The 16,969-nt window shown below is 37.9% G+C and overlaps 1 protein-coding gene across 6 annotated transcripts in view; it reads left to right on the top strand.

Annotated features, from left to right (window-relative positions):
* CLOCK (clock circadian regulator) overlaps positions 1 to 16,969 on the top strand; it is a 117,354-nt gene that overhangs the window by 42,723 nt on the left and 57,662 nt on the right. For 3 of the 6 annotated variants that reach the window (XM_033214636.1, XM_033214637.1, XM_033214638.1), the window contains exon 3: positions 11,379 to 11,470. The exons of 2 other annotated variants lie outside the window; for them this stretch is intronic. The gene's annotated coding sequence lies outside the window, so the exon portion shown is untranslated. Of the gene's footprint in view, positions 1 to 11,378; positions 11,471 to 13,776; positions 14,890 to 16,969 lie in introns of those variants that run through there. One more of the 6 variants, XM_033214640.1, reaches the window with a different exon arrangement.

The raw sequence follows: 16,969 nt of genomic DNA on the forward strand, positions 1-16,969 counted from the left end.
TTCTGTACAGTTTATATTCCAGGACTACCAAATAGTCAAGAGGGAAAGCATATCTTTAGAAGAATTGTAGCTATTAAGAAACATTGGAGTTGAGGTGTGGTGGTCCATGCCTATAATCTCAACACTTTGGGAGGCCGAGGCGGGAGGATTGCTTGAGCTTGGTAGTTTGAGATCAGCCTGGGCAACATAGCAAGACCTTGTCTCTTCTAAAAACACAAAAATTAGCCCTAGGCATGGTGGTACATGCCTGTAGTCTTAAGCTGCTGAGGCGGCTGAGGCAGGAGGATCACTTGAACCCAGGAGATCGAGGCTGCAGTGAGCTGAGGTTGTGCCACTGCACTCCAGCCTGGGTGACAGAAGACTCTGTCTCAAAAACAAGAACAAAGACAAACAAACAGAAACACTGGAGAATGATCGGCTTACAAACTCACCACAGTGCATACTCCTAATGAAATAATGATTCTAGATAACAATTAGTTGTGACTAGTAAAACCATTAGGTGAAATTTAATTGGGAAATGGATAAAACATACTGGATAGCCAGAAGTGGGGTAAGCCTCTCTGATTAGAACTTAAAACCCTGGTTAGGCCAGTGCTATGGCTCACACCTTTAATCCCAGCAATTTGGGAGGTCAGGGCAGGAGGGTTGCTTGAGCCCAGGAGTTAGAGACTAGCCTGGACAACATAATAAGATCTTGTCTCTGCAAAAAATTATAAAGTTAAAAATTAACAGGGCATGATGCTGTGTCCCTGTAATCCCAGCTACGTGGGAGGCTGAGGCAGGGAATTGCTTGAGCCCAGGAGGTCGAGGCCACAGGGAGCTATGTTCATACCACTGCACTACAGCCTTGGTGAGAGAGTGAGGCCCTATCCGAAAACAACCCCTCTCCCCACCTGCCAAACAAAACAATAGCAACAACAGAAATCCTCTAGATAGAAACAAAAACAATTATCTGAAGACTTTCAAAAGTAAACAGTAATAGGCAAACTGAGAAGGGAAGTCAAAACCTGTATAGCTTGTATAGTGCTTAGCTTACCATTTTCTTTCTTTTTATTATCCAGCTTTAACCAAATGGTAAGCTGGGTTGTAGAAGTACATACCGAGTGCAGCAGTTAGCAGAAACTCCAAGAGAAACCCTGTATTTCTAGTCATAGGACAAGGAAAAGTCTCCCCTTTTTTCCCTCTCCCAGCCCTGTCCTGAGACCATCTCCATTTGTAAAATTACATTGCCATAGTGGTACGTGCACTTAAAATCCCAAGAAGAAAGCCATCTCTCTGGCCAGAGGAATTGGGAAGGAGAACTCTGGAAGCTGGAGCATGCTTTGGAAATCTCAGAGAGAAGAGAAATAATGTGGGGGGAGATTCCCTAATTGTGTGTGTGAATGCACAAAGGTCCTACCGCATTCATGAGCTACATGTACATGGAATAGAGCCAAAGAAACATGGCAAAGACCTAGAGAGCTGAACTACGTTATAAACCACTGCTCAAATCCCAGAGTTGCCCCTGAGAGATGCATGCGGAGGGTATATTCAAGCATCATAGTGAAGGCTTTGAAAACTGAAGAAATGATTGGTACTGTGGCCTGTTAGGAACAGGCATAGTGAAGGCTTTGAAAACTGAAGAAATGATTGGTACTGTGGCCTGTTAGGAACAGGCATAGTGAAGGCTTTGAAAACTGAAGAAATGATTGGTACTGTGGCCTGTTAGGAACAGGCATAGTGAAGGCTTTGAAAACTGAAGAAATGATTGGTACTGTGGCCTGTTAGGAACCAGGCCATATAGCAGGAGGTAAGTGACTGGTGAATGAGCGTTAGTGCCTGAGCTCCATTTCCTGTCATATCAGTAGCAGCATTAGATTCTCATAGGAGCATGAACCCTGCAGTGAACTGTGAGTGCAAGGGATCTAGGTTGTATGCTCCTTATAAGAATCTTACTTAACAAGCCTGATGATCTGAGGTGGAACAGTTTTGTCCAGAAACCATCCCTGCTGTCCATGGAAAAATTGTATTGCATGAAACCAGTCCCTGGTGCCAAAAAGGTTGAGGACTGCTGCTTTAGAGGATGTTAATAGAACCTAGAATCGCATAACTTAATATCTGGAATGTCCAGGATATAATCCAAAACTATTTGACACACAAAGAAACAGTAAAATCTGACCATTTTTAAAGGGAAAAGAACATAAGCAGATGATAACTCTGAGATGATCCAGATGATGGAATTATCAGAAAAAAGCCTTAAAGTATTCATGCTCATGAGGTAAAAGTGAACACTTATGAAATGAGTGGGAAAATAGTTCTCTGAAAAATAAAAACCATATGAAATAATCAAATGGAAAATTCAGAGCCGAAAAATACAATATATGAAATATAGATGTACTGCATGGGCTCAATAACAGAATGGAGATGACAGAAGAGTCAGTGAGCCTAAAGATGAATCAGTAGAAATCTCATCAGATCTTGTGTCTTCTGTATCAAGAGTATGTATGTCTGTTCTATAATATGCTTGTTATGTCCATGTTGGATTCTGTGAAACCTGGTCACAGGCCTTCTGGCTGGTGGATTCTTGTACTATCTACATGTCCTCATTTATCCTATATTTACTCCTACTTACGTGATGCAAAGACCTGTGCAGTTTGGGCCCCATTTCCCCTGCCACTCCACAGATTGAGATACCGTCTTGGCCTGCCATTTTCCCAGACCGTGTCATTTTAGGGTAAGGATCAAACAGTCAGTGGGTTAAAATCATAATAATAAGGAACTAAATAGATCAATTTTTTAAATTTGAACGTTTTGAAAGTAAATAGGGACAGAAAGATAAGCAGAAACAGGTAACATGTATAAATTATATATTGCAAAACCTTCTAATTCAAAGGGAGTACATTTTTTCCTAAACATAAACTTAGATATAATGGTTATTTTAGTGAGGAAGACATGCTTTATGGTAGTTTTTTTTTCCTGAATTATCTGTGGTTCAGGATGCATCTAAACTTCTTTGAAATATTTTTCAGATGATTTTGCATTTGCTTGGCCTACTTTGCTACACAAAAGCAACTGGCAGTTTACCCGAGTTTTAATAAGTCAAAACAACTATCTTTTCAGTGAAATGATTACTGTACAAAGAGAAATACTTGTGGCCTCGAAATTTGATGCATTTTTTGGTGGTGTTTTAAGTGGCTCTGGTGACCTCATAGATGTAGTGCATAATACGTCAAACATTGTCTTTATATTTATACATATTAGTTGTAATTAAATATCTCATGAGTTAGCTCTAAGCCTAGTATTGTCATACTACTACTTAATAATCATATTTCCTAAGAGGTCCCTAGAGGATTTATAGTACTAATGAAATTCTGTACCTTTTTTAGGTTGATAAAATTCTGTATCTCTTTTTTTTTTCTGGAGATCCATCTCAAATCTACATACATTTGCCCTGTTAAAAAATAGACTTCTACAAAGTCTGGGGTTTAATTCATCTTTTTTGGACATCTGTTTAGTGCATATAAATTATATCATATTTGTTTATGGTGTAACAATTAATTTTCCAAAAGGGAAATACAATACTATGCCGTAGTATTCATTTGGACATTGACAGATTTTTCCGTTCAGAAGAATATCCTTAGAGCCTGTTGCTACCATGTAGCAATAAAGTTAAAATAGTTACAGTTGAACTCATGCAGCCTGAATTGTCATACACATTATTTTTTAATTCCCTTTAAGAAATATGAAAGGATAAGATAGTTTAGAAGTTAGGAACTACTGGCATAGTACTGTAGTCTTTTATCTATTAATAGATCAGATTATCCTTTGATGTTTCATCTTTTACCCCAAAAAATATTTGGTTTTGTCTTTGCCAAACAGAGACTTCTTGGTCCATGGTACGTGGTAGGCAGAATACTGACCCTTCAGAGAGATTCATATCCTGATTCCTGGAACCTGCCACTATGTTAGGGTACATGGCAAGGAATAATTAAGGTTGCTAATCAGTTAACCATAAAATATGGAGGTTATCTTAGATTATCTGTGTGGGCTTAATGTAATAAAGGAAGAAAGAGGCAGAAGAAATGGCAGCCTGAGAAGGACTTGGCCTCCTGCTGGTTTGAAGATGGCGTAGAGGGAACTATGAGCTAAAGAATATGGATGGCTTCTAAAGTTTGAAAAGGCAAGGAAACATTCTCTGCTAGAGCTTCCAGGAGGGAATTCAGCCCTGCCAACACGTTGATTTTAGCCCAGTGAGACTTGTATTGGGCTCTCACCCACAGAACTGTAAGATAGTAAATGTGTTGCTTTAATCCATTAACTTTGTGATAATTTTTAGAGAGGCCGTAGGAAACACATAGTACCTCTTCAGTTTTTCACTAATAACATAAAGTTTATATTGTGATTAGTTGAATCCTGATGTGAATGACAGTATGATTTTCTGTGAAGGTCAGCTCCAGTTTATTGTATTAAAACATTTATGTTGATAATATGTTGGGTACTGATGGACGAACCTTTGTTTTACGTAGAGGTCTTTATTTTCTACTATCTAGGAATGGTGATGTGATTCCTTATTATTGTAGCTGGAGAATAAGGAGTCTGTGTACAGTAAGGTAGAATGGGAAATGAGGAAGGAGAAATATAGACTAAAGCTAGAAAGGAAAATTGGTGTCTTGGAATGTGATAAATAAATCTTCAGAAGCCTTGGAGCCCTGAACAAGTTTTTCATTGTTTGCGTTATATGTGTTTGTGTTAGTAAATACTGTAAATTGGAGTTTTAAAAAGTTTTTATAGTCAGCACAACTTGAACTATATTAGAGTGGTAAGCAATCATCACATTTTGCCACAGAATAGCTTATCAATATGATAAGTGTATAAAGGACTCAGTGGTCAAAAGGAAGGCTAGAGTTTAGAGAAACATGAAAAAGAATGAAGCATTTCTCATAGAAGATAATTAACAACCTAACCAATCGTTGACTGTCACTATATTTAGTCTTCCCAACCATATCAAATAAACTTGCTTTACTCCCTTGTGCCTTTACTAGGAAGAGAAACTGAGAGTCCAACAAAAATTATGAGCTGGCACAGTCTTTTTTTTTTTTTTTTTAAAGACCAAGCATAAATAAGTTAGAGCTATATTGTCGGGTTTTGTTGTTGTTGTTGTTGTTGTTTTTTTGAGATGGCCTCTCACTCTGTCGCCCAGGATGAAGTGCGGTGGAGCAATCTTGGCTCACTGCAACCTCCGCCTCCTGGGTTCAAGCAGTTCTCCTGCCTCAGCCTCCCAAGTAGCTGGGATTACAGGCGCCTGCTACCACGCCCAGCTAATTTTTGTATTTTTAGTAGAGATGGGGTTTCACCATGTTGGCCGGGCTGGTCTTGAACTCCTGACCTCAGGTGATCCACCCGCCTCGACCTCCCAAAGTGCTGGGATTACGGGTATGAGCCACTGCGCCCAGCAGTTCGTTTTTTTTTTTTTTTTTGCTTGTGTTTTTTGCATCAAGTGGATCACATACTATCCCAGTTTGTGAGAGAGAGGGGTTAGGTGCTTAAAAATTGAGGATACGGAGGGTCTTTTGGTTATTAGTAATGGTTAATCTTTTGGTTATTAGAATTCTGGGGTAACACTAGCAGAATGAGTAGGAGGTGGGGTGGAACAAAAAATTGTTACAGAAGAGATCAAGGAACTGACTGGCCAGTTTGGGGGATCATTTTGTGTACACTGAAATTCAAAAGAGGTATTGGAGATGGTAGTACCCTTCGTGGAGTGAAGGGGCTTATCCCGCGGTTTGTGAATGACAAATGACAATGAGTTACAAGGAAGTTCACCCTGCCACCAGGGCTTGGTCATCTGAGATATGGGAGAAAAAACATATTTTCTCTCACATGGGAGAGAAGCCATTGTTTGAAAGGGCTGGAGCTAGAGCAGAACTCCTAGAGGGAAGAGAGGTTACAGTTGGTGCAAGAAAAGTGAAGAGTGTACAGCAATACTGAGGAAATAGGATATTTTAACGACGATATATACCATGAGTTCTAGAAGACACAGCAAAAAGATTTTGGGAATTGGGGGTGGAAGAGAAAAGGGGTCAGTGTAGAGACATACAGAGTATACAGGGATGAAAGTATATAGAGATGGCGAGTCTTGGGAGTCTTGGGCATTTCTTGGTGACTGATGTTAATGGGATTTGCTTTGATGATCTCCTATTCAGGTTGCTGTAAATATTGAAAGGGAGGTGTTGGTGAGAGCCAGGTTTATTGAGAGAAACCAGATTCTGTGTAGATTTCTGTGGCTACCATAAATTACCACAAACTTAATGGCTTAAAACAATGCAAATTTATTGTTTTATGGTTCTGCAGCTCAGAAAGCCAACACAAATCTCACTGGCCTGAACTCAAGGTGTCAGCAGGGCTGCCTTTCTCTCTGGAGGCTTCAGGAGAAAATTTGTTTCCTTGTTTTTTCCAGCTTGTAGAGGCTACCTGAATTCCTTGGCTTGTGGCCACCTTCTTTCACTTTCAAAGCCAGCAACTTTTCATCTTTTTAAAAGAATTATTATTTCAATAGGTTTTGGGGGAATAGGGTGTGTTTGGTTACATGGATAAGTTCCTTAGTGGTGATTTCTGAGATTTTGGTGCACCCATCACTTGAGCACTGTTCCCAATGTATGGTCTTTTATCCCTCGTCCCCCCTCCCACCCTTCCCCCCGAGTCCCTATAGTCCATTGTATCATTCTTATGCCTTTAACTTGGCATCTTTTTGACCCTTCTTTCTGGTATATCAAACCACAGCTAGGAAAGGTCCTTCACTCTTAAGAACTCACATGATTATTTTGGACCCCACTTGGATAATGCAGGATAATCTCCACATCTCAAGATCCTTACCCTTAATCACATCTGCAGGGTCCTTTTTTGCCATGTGAGGTAACATCTTCATAGGGTCCAGGGAGGAGGGAATGGACATTCCTCAGAGGCTGTTATTCTGCCTACCACAGGGCTCCCTCTTTCTTCCTGCTGGTGTTAGGATGAAGGCCAGGTGTAGAGTGGTATAGCTTCAGGTTTATGGTACCTGATTACATGTGAAATTCATTCTGAGGCTTGCGCTCTCCCTCCACCTTCAGGTTTTATGTGGGGCTTACTTGAGGCTGAGGACAGATGTAGGCCTCAGTCTTATCTCTGAAAAGGGGATAAGGTGCTCCTATACTCTCTGGGCAAGATCAGTCTATTACATGAATACAAAGGTCAGACATTACTTGAAAAATATATATTAGGGGCTGGGTGCGGTGGCTCACGCCTGTAATCCCAGCACTTTGGGAGGCTGAGGCAGAGGCGGGCAGATCACGAGGTCAGGAGATTGAGTCCATCCTGGCTAACAGGGTGTAACCCCGTCTCTACTAAAAATAGAACAAATTAGCTCGACATGGTGGTGGGCACCTGTAGTCCCAGCTACTCGGCAGACTGAGGCAGGAGAATGGCTTGAACCGGGGAGGCGGAGCTTACAGCAACCCGAGATTGCGTCACTGCACTCCAGCCTAGGTGACAGAGCAAGACTTCATCTCAAAAATATATATATATGTTTTTGTAATATATATTATATATATATTAGTTGAATCATTGGAATAGTATTGTCCTACTAAGAGAACTGTATTAATTTATTCATTTTTGTTTATTTAATGAGGTTTAGTGAATATCTGACATCTTGACATTCAGCTGGCTAGAGTTATAGTATCAGTTGATGTTTGTCTTGAGCCAGAATCCTCTCTGGCTCTAAGAGGTTTGGCTCATAAAACTGGTTTGGACAATGAGAACACTTGGACACAGGGTGGGGAACATCACATACTGGGGCCTGTCGTGGGGTGGGGGGAGCGGGGAGGGATAGCGATAGTATTAGAAGATATACCTAATGTAAATGACGAGTTAACGGGTGCAGCACATCAACATGGCACATGTAAACATACGTAACAAACCTGCACGTTGTGCGTATGTACCCTAGAACTTAAAGTATAATAATAAAATTAAAAATAATTTTTAAAAAAGTAAAATTAACCACCCACCCCCCCAAAATGGTTTGGGATGTGATTGTTATTCTTACAGGTCAGTTTTCAAATTTAAATTGATCGTAGAGATAGCTGTAAAACCAAATATGTGTTTTATTTTGCCAGTACCTTATATCGGTTGTAGATTTGGCTAATACTTTCAGTATTGAATAAATTGAGAACTACTGTTTAATTTCATTTTTTCCTCGTACATTAAACAACGAATCTAAAAAGTATTAAATATTTGGGCCTTTCTTTGCAAGTTAAAATAGTTCTTCTCTTAGAAATAACTATCATTTCATTTATAATACAAAATCAGTAATCTGCAGAAGTAAGTTAGAATTTTTCATAAATGGTAATAAACGTAGTTAAGGTTTGTTGCTTGGGTTTTGTATTATACCAGTCAATTAAATTTCAGCACTACTTTTAATTAACGTTAATAGATCCGTCAGTTTCCGAAATACCTGTGGTATCAGAATTAACAAACCTAAATTCCAAAATAGGTCACTGGGTCAGTAGGTTATTAGGTTAGGGAAAAACTGTAGTTTTAATTTTTAAAATTGAAATTCCTGAGTTAGCCATTTTTAATTAATAATTTTAAAATTATTAACTAGATGAAACTTTTTTTTCTTTAAATGACTAGAACATAGAAAAATAGTCTCTGTTACTTAAGTTTTTGTTCTCTGGAATAGATAACAGGTTGTGTTTTATCTTATTAGCCTCCTGATGTATAGCTAGGCCTCAGGAGTTAAGTTAGTATTGGACAGTTAAAAGAAAAAGAAAAAAAATGCAGCACTTAAGTTTTCTGATTATAAAAGTAATGCATGTTCATTTGAGAAATTTTAGAAAGTACTAAAGAAGGAACAAAAAAACACCATCCATAAACTACCTAGGAGCAATCACAGTTGATACTTTTGGTATATTCAGGTTTATGTCTGATATCTTTTCATGCCACTGTTAATGCAGTTAGACATTTAAATTTGTCCTAACTTTACTATTTTTATTTCATTTTTTATTTTTTTGGAGACAGAATCTCGCTCTGTCACCCAGGCCAGAGTGCAGTGGCGCTATCTCAGCTCACTGCAACCTCGGCTTGGGTTCAAGCGATTCTCCTGCCTCACCCTCCCAAGTAACTGGGATTACAGATGTGTGCCACCATGCCCAGCTAATGCTGTGAACTCTGTTCAGATTTCTATTCATGATTCAGCCTTGGTGGTAGATGGCATATTTCTGGGAATTTATCCATTTTTTCTAGGTTATCCAATTTGTTGGTGTATATTTATTGAGTTGTCTAAAAAAAAATGCCTTTTTATTTCTGTGATATCAGTTGTAATTTCTCCCCTTATTTCTGATTTTGGGTCTTCTCTTATTCCTAGTGTAGCTAAAGGTTTGTCAATTTTGTTAGTCTTTTCAAAGAAACAACTGTTAGGTTTTTGTTTTGTTTTGTTGTTGTTTTTCCTATTCACTGTTTTATTTCTACTCTAATCATATTTCCTTCCTTCTGCTCTCTGTGGGCTTTGTTCTTTTTCTAGTTCTTTGAGGTGTAAAGTTAGGTGGTTTGAGATTTTTTTTTTTTTTTTTTTTTTTTTAGCACACCAGGAATCTTTCTTCATTTTTAATGCAGACATTGACTGAAATAAGATTCCCTGTCAGAACACTTTTGCTGCATCCCATACATTTTGGTATGTTGTGTTTTCGTTTGTCTCAAGATGTTTTCTGATTTCTCTTCTGATGTCTTCCTTGACTCTTTGGTTATTCAACAGTGTGTTTAAATTTCATCTGCTTATGAATTTTCTCGTTTTTCTTCTGATACTGATTTCTGTTTTCATTTCACTGTGATCAGAGAAGATACTTAGTATAATTCAACCTTAAATTTGTTAAAACTTGTTCTGTGACTTGTTAGGTGATCTGTCCTAGAGAACGTTCTCTGTGTACTTGAGAATACTGTGTATTCTGCTGTTACTGTGTGGAATGTTTTGTGTATGTCTGTTAGGTCCATTTGGTCTGTACAGTTGGCCTTCTGTATCTGAAGGTTCCACATCTGTGGATTCAACCAACTGTGGATAAAAATATTCAGAGAATAAAACCATTTACAAATAATAAAAATTAAAAAATATATAGTATAGCACCTGTTTACATCGTATTTACATTGTATTATGCATTATAAGTAATCTAGAGATTATTTAAAGTATAAGGGAGGAGGCACATAGGTTATATGCAAATACTACATCATTTTATATAAGGGACTTAAGCATCTGCAGATTTTGATGCTAATATTTGGTGGGTGTTCCTGGAACCGGTCCATCTCAGATAATGAAGGATGACTGTACTGATACACTGTTTAAGTCGATGTTTTCCTTCTTGATTTCTCTTGGATTATCTGTCCATTATTGAAAGTGGGATATTGACATCTCCTGCTGCTATTGCATCTGCTATTTCTCCCTTCAGTTCTATTGATGTTTGCTTAATATATTTGGGTCCTCTGATGTTGGGTATGTATATATTTATAATTGCTATATCTTCCTAATGAATTGACTCTTATCTGTCTCTTGTATTTGACTTAACATGTATTTTATCTAAGTATGGTCACTCATACTCTTTAGGCTGCCATTTGCATGGGATATATTTTTCCATTCTTTCACTTTCAGCTTCTGTTCTTAAATCTGAGGTGAATCTTGCAGACAACATGTAGTTAGATCTTTTTTTTTTTAATCCGTTCAGCCACTTTATGTATTTCAATTGAGGAGTTTAATCCATTTACGTTTAAAGTAGTTACTGATAGAGAAGGGCTTGCTTTCTGTCTTTCTTGTAGTGCTATTGTCCCTCTTTTCCTTTCCTCCTGTTTTTCTCTGTTTCTTTTCTAATTTATTTTTTATTATTTATTTATTTATTTATTTATTTTATTTTTTTAGTGTAGTTGTGCTTTGACTCCCTTAGCATTTTGTTGTGTGAATCCTCACATGTGATTACCGTGGGGCTTATATACAAAAACACCTTATAGTTAAAACAGTCAATCCTAAGCTTATGACAATCTAACTTCAATTGCATATAAAAATTTAACTCTCTCACTCTCCCCTTGTTATTGATGTCACAATTTTATCCTTTTATATTGTATACTCATTGATGTTTTTATAGTTACAGTTTTTTAATACTTTTACATTTTAACTTCCATACCAGAATTAAGTGGTTGTTTTAGTTTATTCATGATGTTTTAAGTAATTTTGTTTTCTTTTGGAAATAATTTATAGAATTTATTAGTTATATACATTTTTGTGACAGGTCTAAATTTTGTGTTTAAAAATCATTTTAAAACCCTTTTAATGATAAACTTCTATGTAAGTTGAATAAATCTAACATTTTTTCTTGTTTAAACAGAATTCTGAGACTTACAGTTGGTCATATAGAACAGTACCTTGAACTTAGAGTTTCCTGAAGAATCAGTTTAAAAGATCCAAAGAGTACAAAAGGTAAAGAAAGGTGCATCTTAGAATGCATCATAAAATGATATTTTTCCAGAAAAATAAAAGAAATCCATGAACTATTTTGACACACTAATTTAAGGAAAGTTTAATTACAAAAAAATTTTATGTGTGTTAATTTACCACCAAACGTAGTACCGGCTATGTTCCGATAATTACTTTAGATACTGGGGATTCAGTGATGAACAAGACAGAAGCTATCCCTGCTGTCGTGAAAACTGCCTTCTAGAGGAAGACAAGTAATACACAAGTGAGAAATTTGTGGTTTGTACTGTGCAGAGAATTAAAATGGATAGTGTAAGGTTGGGCACAGTGGCTTGTGCCTGTAATCTTAGCAGTTTGGGAGGCTAAGGTGGGAGGATTGCGTGAGCCTAGAAGTTTGATACCAGCCTGGGCAACATAGTAAGACCCCGTCTCCACTAAAAATTTAGAAATTAGCTGGGCATAATGGTGTATGCCTGTGATCCCAGCTACTTGGGAGACTGAGGCAGGAGGACTTGAGCCTAGGAGGTTGAGGCTACAGTGAGCTGTGGTTGCACCACTGCATCCAGCCTGGGAGACAGAGTGAGACCTTGTCTTACACATACAAAAAAAGGATCATGTGGTAGAGACTGGTGACTGCTTTCATTAGGCAGTCAGAGATAGCCTAATTGAAAAAGGGGAATTTTAGTTGAGATCTGAATGGCAAAAGGAGCCACCAGCTGTGTGAAGATCTGAGAGAAGAGCTTTATAGGTAGTGAGAATAAGAAAGATAGTGAAATGTTTGAGGAACATAAAGAGCGTAATGTGACTGGAATATAGTAAGTGATGGAGAATATGGAGATCAGGTTGGGGAAAAAAACCTGGGAGTCAAATGCCCATCAGTGACAGACTGGATTAAGAAAATGTGGCACATATACACCATGGAATACTATGCAGCCATAAAAAAGGATACTTCAATGTCCTTTGTAGGGACATGGATGAAGCTGGAAACCATCATTCTTCACAAACTATTGCAAGGACAGAAAACCAAACACTGCGTGTTCTCACTCATAGGTGGGAATTGAAAAGTGAGAACACTTGGACACAGGGTAGGGAACATCACACAGCACGACCTGTCGTGGGGTTGGAGGAGTGGGGAGGGATAGCATTAGGAGATACACCTAATGTAAATGATGAGTTAATGGGTACAGCACACCAACATGGCACATGTATACCTGTGTAACAAACCTGCACGTTGTGCACATGAACCCTAGAACTTAAAAGTATAATAAAAACAAAACAAAATAAAAACCTGGGAGAGAAGCAAATTTACAGAAGAAAGTTAAGTGTTCTAAGTATATGGCATTTTGGACACCTTTAAAATCTGTAGAAATGTCTAAAAAGCAGTTGGATATCTGACTGCATTTGACAGTGTATTCTAGGGGTGTGGATTTGGGAGTCACTGGTATGTAGAAGTGCGATTTATCTAGGAAGTGTATACAGATTGAGAAGGATTCAGCCCTGGCACATGCCAGTATTAATTAGAGGAGAAGGAGCAGCCAGCAAGATGAGTAGAAAAGCAGGAGAATATTCTGTCACTGGAACCAAGAAAAGAAAGTACTTAATAAATGCAGAAGTGGTCATCTACATCACGTATTACTTAATGGTCAAATAGAGAATAAACAGCCATTATTAGACTTGGCAATATGGAGATTTTGGATACTAAGAGTGAGCAATTTGAGTGGAGTGGTAGAGATGAAAGCCTAATTAAAAGTGATGAAGAAAGAATATGGGAAACTGCTGGTTAGAGGTGGCAAACAATACAATTGAATTTTATTTTCTCTTGAGACCTCACTGAAGCTAAAGTAAAAAGAGTCTTACAAAAAACATTAACTTCACAGGACAGAGAGATTGGAGAAGAAACAATAGCAACAAAATTTGGGACTGAAAAGCAAGAGGGAGCATAGTAACTTTCTTGCAAATCCCAGGATCCTAAGCCCACTGTGGGAAAGCTGAGAAACAAAACTTCTTGACACTATCGAACCTCTATAATTTTCTTGAATTGAAAACACTGTTTCTGGAAATATGAGTTATGGTGGAACTAAAACAGGATAATTTGTGCGAATCTATTTAAGACGTGATTATATTCCATGGGTCCTTTTCTTAGCTTTGGAACCAAGGCAGCCACCTTTTTCCTATCTTAGCAGAAGTCAGGAGATTTATTCCCTAGTAAGAATAAAAGGAGCCACAAACATGGCTGAGAATGGGGGTAACATGTTAAAAATGGAAGGATTAAGAACCCAGGGTACCAGGTTTTTATACTCTTCAGGCAAGAGTTGAGAAGATAAATAATTCTTTTCTCTGAATTATAATCATCTTAAAAGAAAAGATCTAAAGATTCTGACATTGAGAATTCCCCAAATCAATATTTCCACCTGATAACCCTACAATAAAGTTAACAGTCAGCAAGCTGTATCACACAGAGCTTCAGTTTTTTTAGTGCTTACCCTTAAATATGAGTTCATGCTCAGAGATCAGTAGACATCTGAGGAAAAACCTCTTATGTGCAAGATAAAGGCCAAACCAAAAGGTAAAACACCAAGTTAGGGGAAATGGAGAGCAGTTAGGCAGGTGAAAATTAAACACAAACCTTAGATAAAGTTAAGAGGGATGCTATATCCATGAAATATGAACGAGAAACAGTAAGAAATGAAATTAGAAATGAAAAACTCATTGGAAGGGTTGAAAAATAAAGTGATCTATTGAAAGTAGAGCAGAGAGCCAAAGTGATGGAAAATTATGATAGAGAAAAAATAAGAAAATTACAACTGTCCAGGGTCTCCAATATTCAAATAAGTGCTCCAGGAGGAGAGAGAGGAGATAGAGGGGAAAAACAAAGAATAGAGAACGACTCAAGAAAACTATCCAGAATTAGTTACCAGTTAGGAAAAGCCTGTTGAGTGACGAGTACAGATACAAAAACAAGCCAAAACAGGGCACATCACTGTTCAACTTTAGGAAACAAGGGAACTTCCAGAGTGAATAAATAACAGGTCACATTATTTTACTGATAAAGGATGTAATCCTTTATCAGTAATCAGAATGGCTTTGCACTTCTTGACACCACACTGGAAGCTAGAAGATAGTGAAGACTTCAGTATTCAGAGGGAAAAGTGATTTTCAACCAGGTATTCAGTATCCAACTAAACTATTGATTAAGGATAGACTAATGACAGTTTTAGACTTATGAAGTCTTAAAAAAATTTACCTGTCATGTCCCCTTTCTTAGGCAGTTATTGGAGGAATTACTCAACAAAAATAAAGAAGTAAACTAAAAAAGGTGAAGGCATAGGATACAAGTAACAGGGAATATGACCTAACTAGAGACCCAGGGAATCACCAGGATGATGATGAATAATGGTCACAAGAAGACAGCTGGTCCTCAGGTTAGTAGATAGTTTCCAGTCCCAGTAGAAACAGGTTGGGAGATTTCTAGTGATACCACTGTGAGAAGGTGAAATTGGTAGAATGTGTAATGTGTTTGAAGAAATAGTAGATTTAGACAGGCAAGAATTTGTAGCTAAGTTGGTAGTAAGTATAAACAAAACTAGGTAAACAACAAAACGGTAACTCTAGGAAAAACTCAAAAGGAAAAGTAATTATAGTATACTCTATGGCTCAGCTCTGAATTGGCATTTACAGAGTCAAAATGATGTTAACTCCAAATATAACCACCTAACCAAAATTATGATACTGAGAAATTGGGGAAGTGTGCATGTGTATGAATAAAATAGTAATGTGATGCATGCTGAGCTGGGAAGTCATATCACCAGAAAACTCTGATCTCAAGTTGCTTAAGTAAAGGAGCATTCGATTCCTAGCTGTAACTTGATCCTTTATAATTGGGGAACTTTGTTTTTTGGAATTTTAAATTTTAATTTGAGTTTATGTGGGTACCTAGTATATATATTTATAGGGTACATGAGATTTTTTGATAAAGGCATGCAGTATGTAATAATCACATCATGTAAAATGGGATATCCCCTCAAGCATTTATCCTTTGTGTTACAAACAATCCAGTTACATTATTTTCGTTATTTTAAATGTAACTGGTGAATTTTGGATTCCAGTAACTGCAACCGAGCCTTTTAAAGACATTGCCTATCATTGTGGTCTAATCATGTCGAACTTAATAATGAAATTTATTCTATATTAGATTATATGTTTGACATTCCACTTCAGCTTGTGTAGGGAAGTGGCATGGCATCTGTATCCTTAGACTGCACACCATGGACGAGTGTGACTCTAGCTAGTCTCTTTCTGAATTGAAAGCATGGGACCTGCAGTAGTCTGCAAACAAAATATTTTGGCTGTTCCACCTTACCAGTTTGTCGCTAAAGTTAATTTGACACCATTTTTAAAAGTTTAGGGAAATCTTCTAACATTTATTTTAGGGTGCATGTCCAGCCTATTTTACTTACTCCTTTCCCTTTCGCTTAAGTAAAGTGTGTCTGTCAATTGACTGGAAAGATGAAGATCTTGTGCTCGACTGTTAAGAGATATATCTGAAGGGTCACGGTGGCTCAAGCCTGTAATCCCAGCACTTTGGGAGGCTGAGGCGGGCAGATCACCAGAGTTCAGGAGTTCGAGACCAACCTGACCAATATGGTGAAACCTCATTTCTACTAAAAATACAAAAATTAGCTGGCTTTTGGTGGTGTGTGCCTCTAATCCCAGCTACTGAGGAGGCTGAGGCAGGATAATCGCTTGAACCTGGGAGGCGGAGGTTGCAATGAGCTGACATTGCGCCACTGCACTCCGGCCTGGACCACAGAGGGAGACCCTGTCTCAAAAAAAGAGAGATTTTACATTCTATTAGCTAGATGACAAATAATTTTTAGAAGAATATTGTTAACAACAGTAGTTAAACAGCCTAATGAAGCATCAGCCTGTATCTTCTAAACTGTATTAGATTCACCCTTCTCGCAGTCAGCAAGGCTCTTCCTGTAGTATAACCCTTAATTCTTGGCGTTGCCAGTTCCCCGCCCCCGCCGCCCACCCTTTTTTTGGTAGTTTGTCTTATTTTCTACCTTTTGATAATTAAGCCATACTGATGATGGCTTACTGGGTGCCTTAAAAGGCTCAGATCTGGCCTTTTAAACTTTTTACTGTTAACAATTCTTTTTTAATTCACTGAAATTTGCCCTGTTACTTTTATACTATTCTTCTTGATCTAGTGATAGAATCAGCCTCAGTTTTTACCATGAAGATAAATATGTCTGTTGGACCAGAGGGATGTACTTAGGTGGTCTTTAAATTCTCTTCTACCTCTAAAATTCTGTAGTTCTGTGTTCCATCTGCTGATACTACCACAGACACTTGAAATCACAACATTTCATCCTGGCGTTAGTTCTTTTTATTTTATTATTTCTATCTTTCACTCTGCCACTCATTTTCTTTTAAAAACTCTTAGTCCTGGGTATGGTAGCGAGTACCTGTAATCCCAGCTAGTCAGGAGGCTGAAGT

Source organism: Trachypithecus francoisi, unplaced genomic scaffold, assembly GCF_009764315.1.
Source record: "Trachypithecus francoisi isolate TF-2019V2 unplaced genomic scaffold, Tfra_2.0 Lachesis_group1, whole genome shotgun sequence".
In the NCBI taxonomy this organism is placed as follows: Eukaryota; Metazoa; Chordata; class Mammalia; order Primates; family Cercopithecidae; genus Trachypithecus; species Trachypithecus francoisi.